Raw genomic sequence first — 9569 nt, 5'->3', positions numbered from 1 at the left:
TTATTGGGTTTTATTACTATAATTATATGTTGTTGGTTAGGAAAACTATAGGGCAAAAGGGGGAAGGAAACGGTTTACACCCAATTTATTACAGCCAAACAGCTTAGAGAATGTCATGTGTCAATAATATACATGTAACACTTCGGGTTTTCAGGAGCCGTGTAGGAACTCGTCCTTCAATTTCTCAGGTGTCACTTACCATTAAATTTTACTATTTTGTGTTTAATCTGGTTTAATGAACAGTATGGAATTGCTTGGAACGTGAATCACAATCACAACTAGTCTATTGAAATGGAAGCAGCTAATGTTCACAAGTCTACAAAATATATCAACGGGTCGCCCAGCAAAATACAAAAAATAAAAATAAAAAAATGACATGTCTAAAAGAATAACACACTAAGTTCCTTACTCAACAATCCAAGTCTGTTCATGAAATCTATGGCGAACCGCCCATCGGCTGGAAGTAGGACAGCTCATCCTCTTCATCAATGCTCGCGTCGCACGGCTCATCGAACTCAACATCACCTGCGGCTACTGAAGAGTCTGGTTAGTGTTTTAAAATATCATCCCAGAGTAGGAGTGAGTGATCAACTCAGTGGGTGTTATTAGTCTTAAATTACAACAAGAATCAATTTTATGATGGATTTAATGAAAGACAAACATTCATAAATTTCTAACTAGTCTTATTAATGCATATGCATGATATATGATATGATGCATGACCTCTCAACAACACTCCCTCGAGCGACTTCGTCTAACGATCGCGCATGACAAACATTCCCTCATTGCGACCTAACTGCCGAGTCGTCAACCTAACTAGTGCGATGCGATCGTGATCGTGTTAACCCAGTTTTTAATTAATTCCGTTTAACCAGCAAATAGGGGAAACTAGTACACCCCACGATATCAATGCCCTCAACTGGTTCCGAGGCCAATGTACGAGATCAGGACCCCGCGATCCTTGATCCCATCGGGTTCCCCATCCCTGATTTTCAAGCACATGGGGAGAGCTGAGAAGTAGGATCGCTCGCGATTACTATGGGGAGGCTCGCCACCACAGCGTGGGCCGACAGATAGAACACGGTGTCCTATTCTACCATGCCCGGCTCTCAAGACAGTGGATCAGTTTCAAATGGTTATCGATGGGCTTCAGTGGGCGAAAGGTGTTCCAGGTTCCATACAGACGTGAGCAGGCATGGTTAACAAACGTGGTTGGTCAGTAATAGGACTAGACCGTGCGAGTCTAGGCGAGTATGTGACTGACGACATCGGGTACAAGCGACCCATGTAGTCTAACTACTGTCGCCCATTCGCATCCGCTCAAATCCACTGATCTAGTGTAACAACCCGTCCAATCGGTAGTGTCCTGGGACGTCCACGTAGGATTTTTCGCAGGACCGAACGTTTAAAGCATTCATGGTGGGGGTACCATGAGTTAATTAACCTAGGATTAGCCCATTTGAATAAACCAGACAGGCCATGACAAGACCAAGTGCGGGCCGCCAAGCCGGATGACCATTTACACTGAGCAACAGCCCGTACGGGCTATACCGCGACCTCGGAAGGTCAGAAAAATCTAAAAATTTAGAAAATCATAGAACTCACTGGGCTTGTGGACCATCGCAAACCGCGGATCCGGCGGACACTCAGAAGTGGGATCTGGCACTGACTAAATGCACCCCACCCATGCTAGGACCAAAATCTGGAGCTTGCAAATGAAACCGAGATTCCAGGCTATCCGACCATCGGATCTCTTCCATATTTACGGTGGAAGTCTAATGGATTTTCCCACACCAGTCCACCAACTCTGAGACCCGATCGTGGGTCGGTGACCGTCGATCACAAATCGGACCCGTACAACCAAACCCTAAGTCCGATCGTCCCCAAATTTTGCATGGCCCCTTATCAGGCTATGAAGCACCTATCCTAAAAATTTCATAGCCAGAGGACTACCAGAATCACTCCAATCACCAGAATGGACCCCTCAGGGCCGTTTAAAGATCAGAACTGTTGATTCAAACCCCACAATCGTCCATCCGTTTGTTCCCAAATTTTACATGGGCCCTAATCGGGCCATAGGGCACTTACCCACCAAATTTGGTGGCCAAAGGAGCGTTAAGGCCATACCAACTCTAAAAATGAGTCATAGTGTCTATTTTAGGAATTTGAGAGAACTTAAGACCAAAGGGCCCAAGTCTAGGGAATAAATCCTATCTCTCATAACTCTCTCTCTCATATGCTACAACCACCAAGAGAGAAGGAGAGTGAAGGAGAGTAAAAAGGAGAAAGAGAGAAGGAGGAGATCCGAGGTGGACCCTAGATCAAGGTGGGGCCCCAAGAGAGCCAACCCTTCCAACACCTTGCCTCTCTTATAAGGAGAAACTCTCCTCCTTGACTTCAACAACCAACCGTGGGTTGCCTAGGTAAGGTTCTCACCTATTCTTCATGAAATCTATGTAGGAAGGTGGGTTTGGTTTGGAATTCTAACATGCAAGAGCTTGGTTTAGGGATTCCGGCCGATAGACCCGAAAGCCCTCTTTCCTAGGGCATTTTTCGAATCTCCAACGAACCATAGGTGCGGACTATTACTCCTAGGTGGCCTAGCACCAATTTCAATATAAGTTTAATGATTTTGATTACTTGGTTGATGCATTTAGAGAATATAGAGAAAACCTAGGAATTCATGCTTATTTAAAGTGGTATGGAATCGTATGTTTTATTTAATTTCCTCACATGATGTTGTTCTTGCTTCTTACATGACCTGGTGAAATTTGATGATCACTTATTGATGTCTTGTTGGAATTGCTCATATGACAATGCCTGATAGCATGCGTGTCTTATTTATTTCCTGTGTAAATTTGTTTCCATGAGTTGTTGGAAGTGAGCAACTTCCTTACCAACACACACACATAATACACTTGCACCATTGCTCCATCATAAGAGCAATCCAACAAGACATGAACAAGTAATCAACAAATTTACACCAAGTCATGTAAGAAGCGAGAACAAACATCATGTGAGGAAATCAAATAAAACATATAATTCCACACCACTCCAATAAGCATAAAATCCTAGGTTTTTCTCTATATTTTCTATAAACATCAACCAAGCAACCAAAATCATTAATCTCATATTAGAATTGGTGCTAGGCCACCTAAGAGCAATAGTCCGCACCTATGGATCGTTGGAGACTTGGAAAACGACTTAGGAATGAGGCTTTTAGGGTCGGATGGCCGGATTCCCTAAAACAACCATTTGCATGTTAGAAATCCATGAAATCCCTTCTCAATACATGGATTTCAAGAAAAAGGGGTGAGGGGTTTTACCTAGATGACCAACGGACGATTCTTGTGGTTGTAGTGTAGGGATTTCCTTGGAGAAGGGGTGGAGAGTTGCAAGGTTGAGCTCCCTTGGGCCCCACCATCAACAACACCCTCCTTCACTCTCTTCTTCCTCTCTCTTTCTCCTCCTTTCTCCTCTTTCTCTTCTCCTTTTTCTCTCTTCTCTCTTTCCTTCTCTAGGGCAAAATCGTATGGGGAGAGAGAGAGCCCAAATGAGGCCCTTTTATAATGCCAGATTTGGTGGAAATGGCCCCAAGTGTTGGGTTTTTACTATACTAGACCTATGGGAGGGTCTTTCTAAGCTCTAGGGCCCACTATGGGGTGTACAAGTCAATATACACCGTAGGATAGCTAGCCCTAATGATGATCTACGTATGGATATGATCGGCCCGCCATTTGGATGCGCCGATCGACAGATATGATAAGAAGTCTATTCAACGGTCACCGATAGTCGATCAGGGCCGCGGCTATACGGATATGAGCAGGGAAATATTCTTACTCCATGGGTAAAGTTTGGTCGCAAACCGACGGTCCGAAATCCTCAACTTTGCATAAGAATGGACGACTCAATTCACTTAAGTTCCAACTCATTCCTTTAGGGTATTTGCACTTCTCATGCACTCATCCTTCAGCTCAAGTTGACCGGTTCTGGACCGTACCCAGGTCCGATTCCCGCGATGGACGTCAAGCCCAATGGGATGGACATTATTCTATAGTTTTGGAACTAGTGGTCCACCAACGAGCGGTCTAGAGCTTGTTTGGATAACCGGGGCAGTTCTGGTGGTCCTCTGACTATGAAACTTATAGGATAAGTGCTCCATGGCCCGATGAAGGGCCATGCAAAATTTGGGGATGATCAGATATGAGGTTTGGTCGCACGGGTCTGATTCGCGATCAACGGTCACCGTGCCACGATCGGGTCCTAGAGTTTGTGGACGGGCGTAGAAAAATACATTAGACCCTCATCGTAAATTATGAAGAAATTCGACGGCTGAAATATCTTACATTTCAGTTTTTTTTACACGTGCCAGATTTCAATTTTGACATTAGTGGGGCGCATCTGGCAAGTGCCAGATTCCACTTCTGGGTGTCCACTAGGTCCGTGGTCCCCAAGCCCAGTGAGATCTATGCTCCCTTGAATTTTTATAATTTTCTGACCTTCCCATGTCACGGTATAGCCCGCACGGGCTGTCGCTAAGTGTAAACGGCCATCTGGCTTGGAGGCCTGCACCAGGTTCTATCAAGGCTATTCTGGTCTATCCAATTGAGTTAATCTTGGTCTAATTTATTTGGGATACCTCACTATGAGTGGCTTAAATGAACAGTCCTGTGGTAAATCCTACGTGGACGCCCCAGGACACTGTTCTGATTGGGTGGGACGTTACACCACACCAATGTTCAAGTGATTGGGCAGATTCATTGGCTTTCTACGGCTTGGGGACCATCGGACTAGTGCGGTTCTTTATTAGTATACCCTTGTATAAACTAACATTGGGTGTTAATGGTCATTAAGGGATATTATAAGTTAATTAATAATAAAAAAATTTCAAGGATTTTTGAAAATCTAAAACAGTGTAAATCCAGGATGTTACACCTAATGTTTCCGAGTTACTGAAGAATTTGGTTGGTGTTTTAAAACACTGTCCCAGAGTAGGAGTGAGTGATCAACTCAGTTGGTGCTATTAACCTTAAGTTACAACAAAAATCAATTTTATGATGGATTTAATGAAAGGCAAACATTCATAAATTCATAACTAGTCTTGTTAATGCATATGCATGATATATGATATTATGCATGACCTCGCAACAACACTCCCTCGAGCGACTTCGTCTAACGTTTGCGCATGACCAACACTCCCTCAACTGCCGAGTTGCCAACCTAACTAGTGTGATGCGATCGTGATCGTGTTAGCCGAGTTTTTAATTAGTTTCGTTCATCTAGCAGATTGGGAAAACTAGTACACCCCACATATCATTGCCCTTAACTGGTTGCAAGGCCAAGAACCCTCAATGTGCAAGGCCAGAACCCCGCGATCCTTGATCCCATCATGTTCCCCATCCCCGATTTCAAGCACTTACTATTCTTTTATGATATTGATTGGGTAGCGTCATGCGCCCCTTTTGTACTTTTGAACTTGTATATAAATGTATGACTGTTATTCGCTCATTTTAGTAGATTAGTGTGGTTATGTTTCATGCTCCAAGAACTTCCAAGCTGCGCAACTAAAACTAAATAATCGCATTAACGAAATTGGCTAAAAGTGGCTCTCGGAAACTCGGGAGTTGAGTGTATACGCGACCCCCAATTTTCAGGGTGTTACATCTAGCCTCAGGATAATCCTACCAACGGGACCACCTTCTCTTACCTCTGTTTCTTGATCAACCTAAGGATTTAATGGTATTCAATAACACTTCAACAAATTAAGATTTATCATCTAACACAAGTGATGTCATGCACTCATACATCAAACATATAAATTCAGATTTTTCTGTAAATGCAATTACTAACAATATTACGAAATGAATGTGTATGTGTGTTGTGTAGGGTTAGCGAAGAGTTCATGTAACATTCTGGATTTTCACTGTTTTGGATTTCCAAAAATCCTTGAATTTTTTTTATTAATTAACTTATAATATCACTTAATGACCATTAGCACTCAATGTTAGTTTATACAGGGGTGGTACCAGTAAAGAACCACACAAGTCCGATTAATCAACCGTAAGAAGCCAACGAATCCACCCGATCACTTGAACATCAGGTGTAGCCCCATGATTTACTCACATAGGAACCAAATCTAACTGACACATCGCTAACTAATAAAAACAATCATGACTAAATTGAAGATCTAACCGAAGCCGAGTCAAATAAGGCCCGGATCTTGGGTAATAGACCAAATCAACCCCGTTACTCCTTTAACCTAAAACCAACGATTTAGAATAATCATGACCAAATATCCAATTTCACTAGTTATAAATAGGCTACACTATGAATATACTTAATCCAAACCTAAATCATTGCCCACAAGAAATCTCAATACCTCTAGACCGCTCGTTGGCGGGCCACTAGTTCCAAAACTATAGAGAAATGTCTATCTTACTGGGCTTGATGCCTGTCGCGGGAATCGGACCTGAGTACTGTCCAGAACCGTTCAACTTGAGCCAAAGGACGAGTGCATGAGAAGTGCAAATACCCCAGAGGAAGAAGCTGAGACTTAAGTGAATTGAGTCGTCCACTCTTATGCAAAGTTGAGGATTTCCGACCGTCGATTTGCGACCAAACTTCACATGTGGAGTAAGGATATTTCCCTACACATATTCGTATGGTCGTGGCCTCGATCGACTATCGGTGACCGTTGAATAGACTTCTAATCATATTTATCGATCGGCGCATCCAAATGGCGGGCCGATCATACACATACATAGATCATCATTAGAGCTAACTATCCTACGATGTATATCAATATGTATACCCCATAGTAGGCTTTAGAGGCTAGAAAAACTCTCCTATAGGGTTAGTATAGTAAAAACCCAACACTTGGGGCCATTGACACCAAATCTGGCATTATAAAAGGGCCTCATTTGGGGCACCCCTCTTCCCATACGATTTTCCATTTTCAAAGGGGAGAAAGAGAGGAAGAGGGAGAGAGTAAAGAGAGAAGAGAGAGAGAGAGAGAGCTAGGGAGAGTAAAGAAATAGGGTGAAGGTGAGAGCAAGGGTGAACCATAGATCGAGGTGGGCCCAAGGGAACCCAATCTTGCAACTCCCTACTTCTCCTCCAAGAAGAAACCCTTCACCATGATCGCCCGTTCTTTTCGTTGATCGTCTAGGTAAAAGCCCTCATCCCTTTTCTTGAAACCCTTGAGTTGAGAAAGGTTTTGCATGAAATTCTAACATGCAAATGGTTGCTTTATGGATTTCGGCCGTTCAACCCTAAAAAAATCCACATTCGTAGGTCATTTTCCATGCCTCCAATAATTAATAGGTGCAGACTATTATCCTCAGGTGGCCCAGCACCAATTATACCATGAGTCTAATGATTTTGATTGCTTGGATGATATATTTGGATAATCTAGAGAAAACCCAGGATTTGGGTGCTTGTTTTGGAGTGTATGGAATTGTATGTTTTGTCTAGTTCTCATATGATGTTGTTCATGCCTCTCACATGATTAGGTTACAATGGATGATTACATGTTCAGGTCTTGCATGATTTTTTTCTTATATGGTATTGTTTCATAGCATGTTTGATTCATTAACTCTTTTGCATTTTATTCTACGAGATGTATGAAGTGTTTAACTTCCTCACCAACCCACACAATACACATGCACCTTTATTCATGATATTGTTAGCCTCTCTTGCTAGTTATATGTTGGTCAGGATTACGAGGAGAGTGAAGGCGGCCCCGTTGGTAGGACCGCCTTGAGGCTAAACTCAAACCCTTGGGTTGGTCAGGATTACGAGGAGAGTGAAGGCGGCCCCGTTGGTAGGACCGCCTTGAGGCTAAACCCATGGATTTGGGCGAGTGCGTGTAGGCAACAATAGTTAGACTACATGGGTCACTCGTACCTGATGTCATTCCGCCATGTATTTGCCTGAACTCATGTAGTCTAGTCTACTGGCTAACCAACTTTGTTTTGTTAACCCTGTTTGCTCACATATGTATGGAACCTAGAACACTATACAACTATTGTTACTCATCGATAACCAAATTGAAACCGATCCACGGCCTCGTGAGCCAGACATGGTGGAATGGGACACTGTGTCTGAACTGTCAGCCTACACTGGGGTGACGCGCCTCCCTGTAGTGACCGCGAGCGATCCCTTCTTCTCGGCACTTCCCATTTACTTGAAGTCCGGGATGAGGAACCCGACGGGATTAAGGATCGCGGGGTCTTTGCCTCACATGTTGGGGGGTCTTGGCCTCACAACCAGTTCAGGGTATTGATACGTGGGGTGTATCAGATTCCCCAACCTGCTGGATGAATAGACTTAACTAAGAACTCAGCTAACATGATCACATTGCATCGCACTAGTTAAGGTGGCGATTCGGCAGTCAAGGTCGTTCTGAGGGAGTGTTGGTCATATACGATCGTTAGATGGAGTCGCTCGAGGGAGTGTCGTGGTAAGGGCATGCATCATATCATCTATCATGCATATACATTAATAAGATTAGTTAGGTATTTATGAATGCTTACTTTTTATTAAGTTCATAATGTAATTGATGCATATTACAACTTAAGATTAATAGCACCCACTGATTTGATCACTCACTCCCACTCTGGGACGGTGTTTTAAAACACCAATTAGACTCGTCCATAGATGGAGGTGATGCAGATTTCGAAGAGCTCGGCAACGCGAGCCTCGAGGAGGAGGACGAGTTCTCCTACTTCCAGTTGATGAGCGGGTCTTCTTCGGCTCAGTAGATGGGGCGTTGGATCGCTGAGTAGTGGACTCAACTTCATTCTTTTAGACTTACTATTCTTTTTGTGGTTTTGTTGGGCAACGCTTTGTGTGACCCATTTATACTTATTTTTGGACCTGTATATATATTTAATTTCCTTCATTTCAGTAGACTTGTGTGGTTGTACTTCATGTTCCGGAGAATTCTAGGCTGCGCATTTGAACCTGATTAAACATATATTAATGAAAATCGGTTATAAGTGACCCCCGAGAACTCAGGAGTCAAGTGTATGCACGACCCCCGATTTCCAGGGCGTTACAGTTTAAGAGTTATACATGATTCATGGCACAAACATATAACAAGGATTTATACAATTATGCATGCCACAAGGAAGGATATACTAGAATCATATATGAGATAAACATACCATACCAGAATCAAGCCCAATCATATTGAAGAACAAATAAACAACACTCAATCATTTCATGAAATTTGGGAGGACATAATTATATAGGGTCTTGGCTAGGTTCCCTGTAAATTACTCAAGCACATCACCCAAACATTCATAATCATTAAATCCATATTAAAATTTGTGTTAGGCCACCTAAGAATAGTAGTCCGTACCTTGTGACGTTTCACCCAACTCATGGCGCTCATTGGGTTAGAAAATTGAGAAAATGATTCCTATACCAATTTAGAGACAATTAAGTAAGATTCATGCAATTCATTTTAGAAAAACCTAAGTTGGGAAGTAGGTTTTGTTTCTTACCTTCCAATCGCAAATGAGGCGAATTTGGTGGAGGAAAATGATCGATGCTAGGGCTTTGAT

Source organism: Magnolia sinica, chromosome 8 (assembly GCF_029962835.1).
Source record: "Magnolia sinica isolate HGM2019 chromosome 8, MsV1, whole genome shotgun sequence".
Lineage (NCBI taxonomy): Eukaryota > Viridiplantae > Streptophyta > Magnoliopsida > Magnoliales > Magnoliaceae > Magnolia > Magnolia sinica.
Note: the sequence above shows the minus strand (reverse complement) of the source record.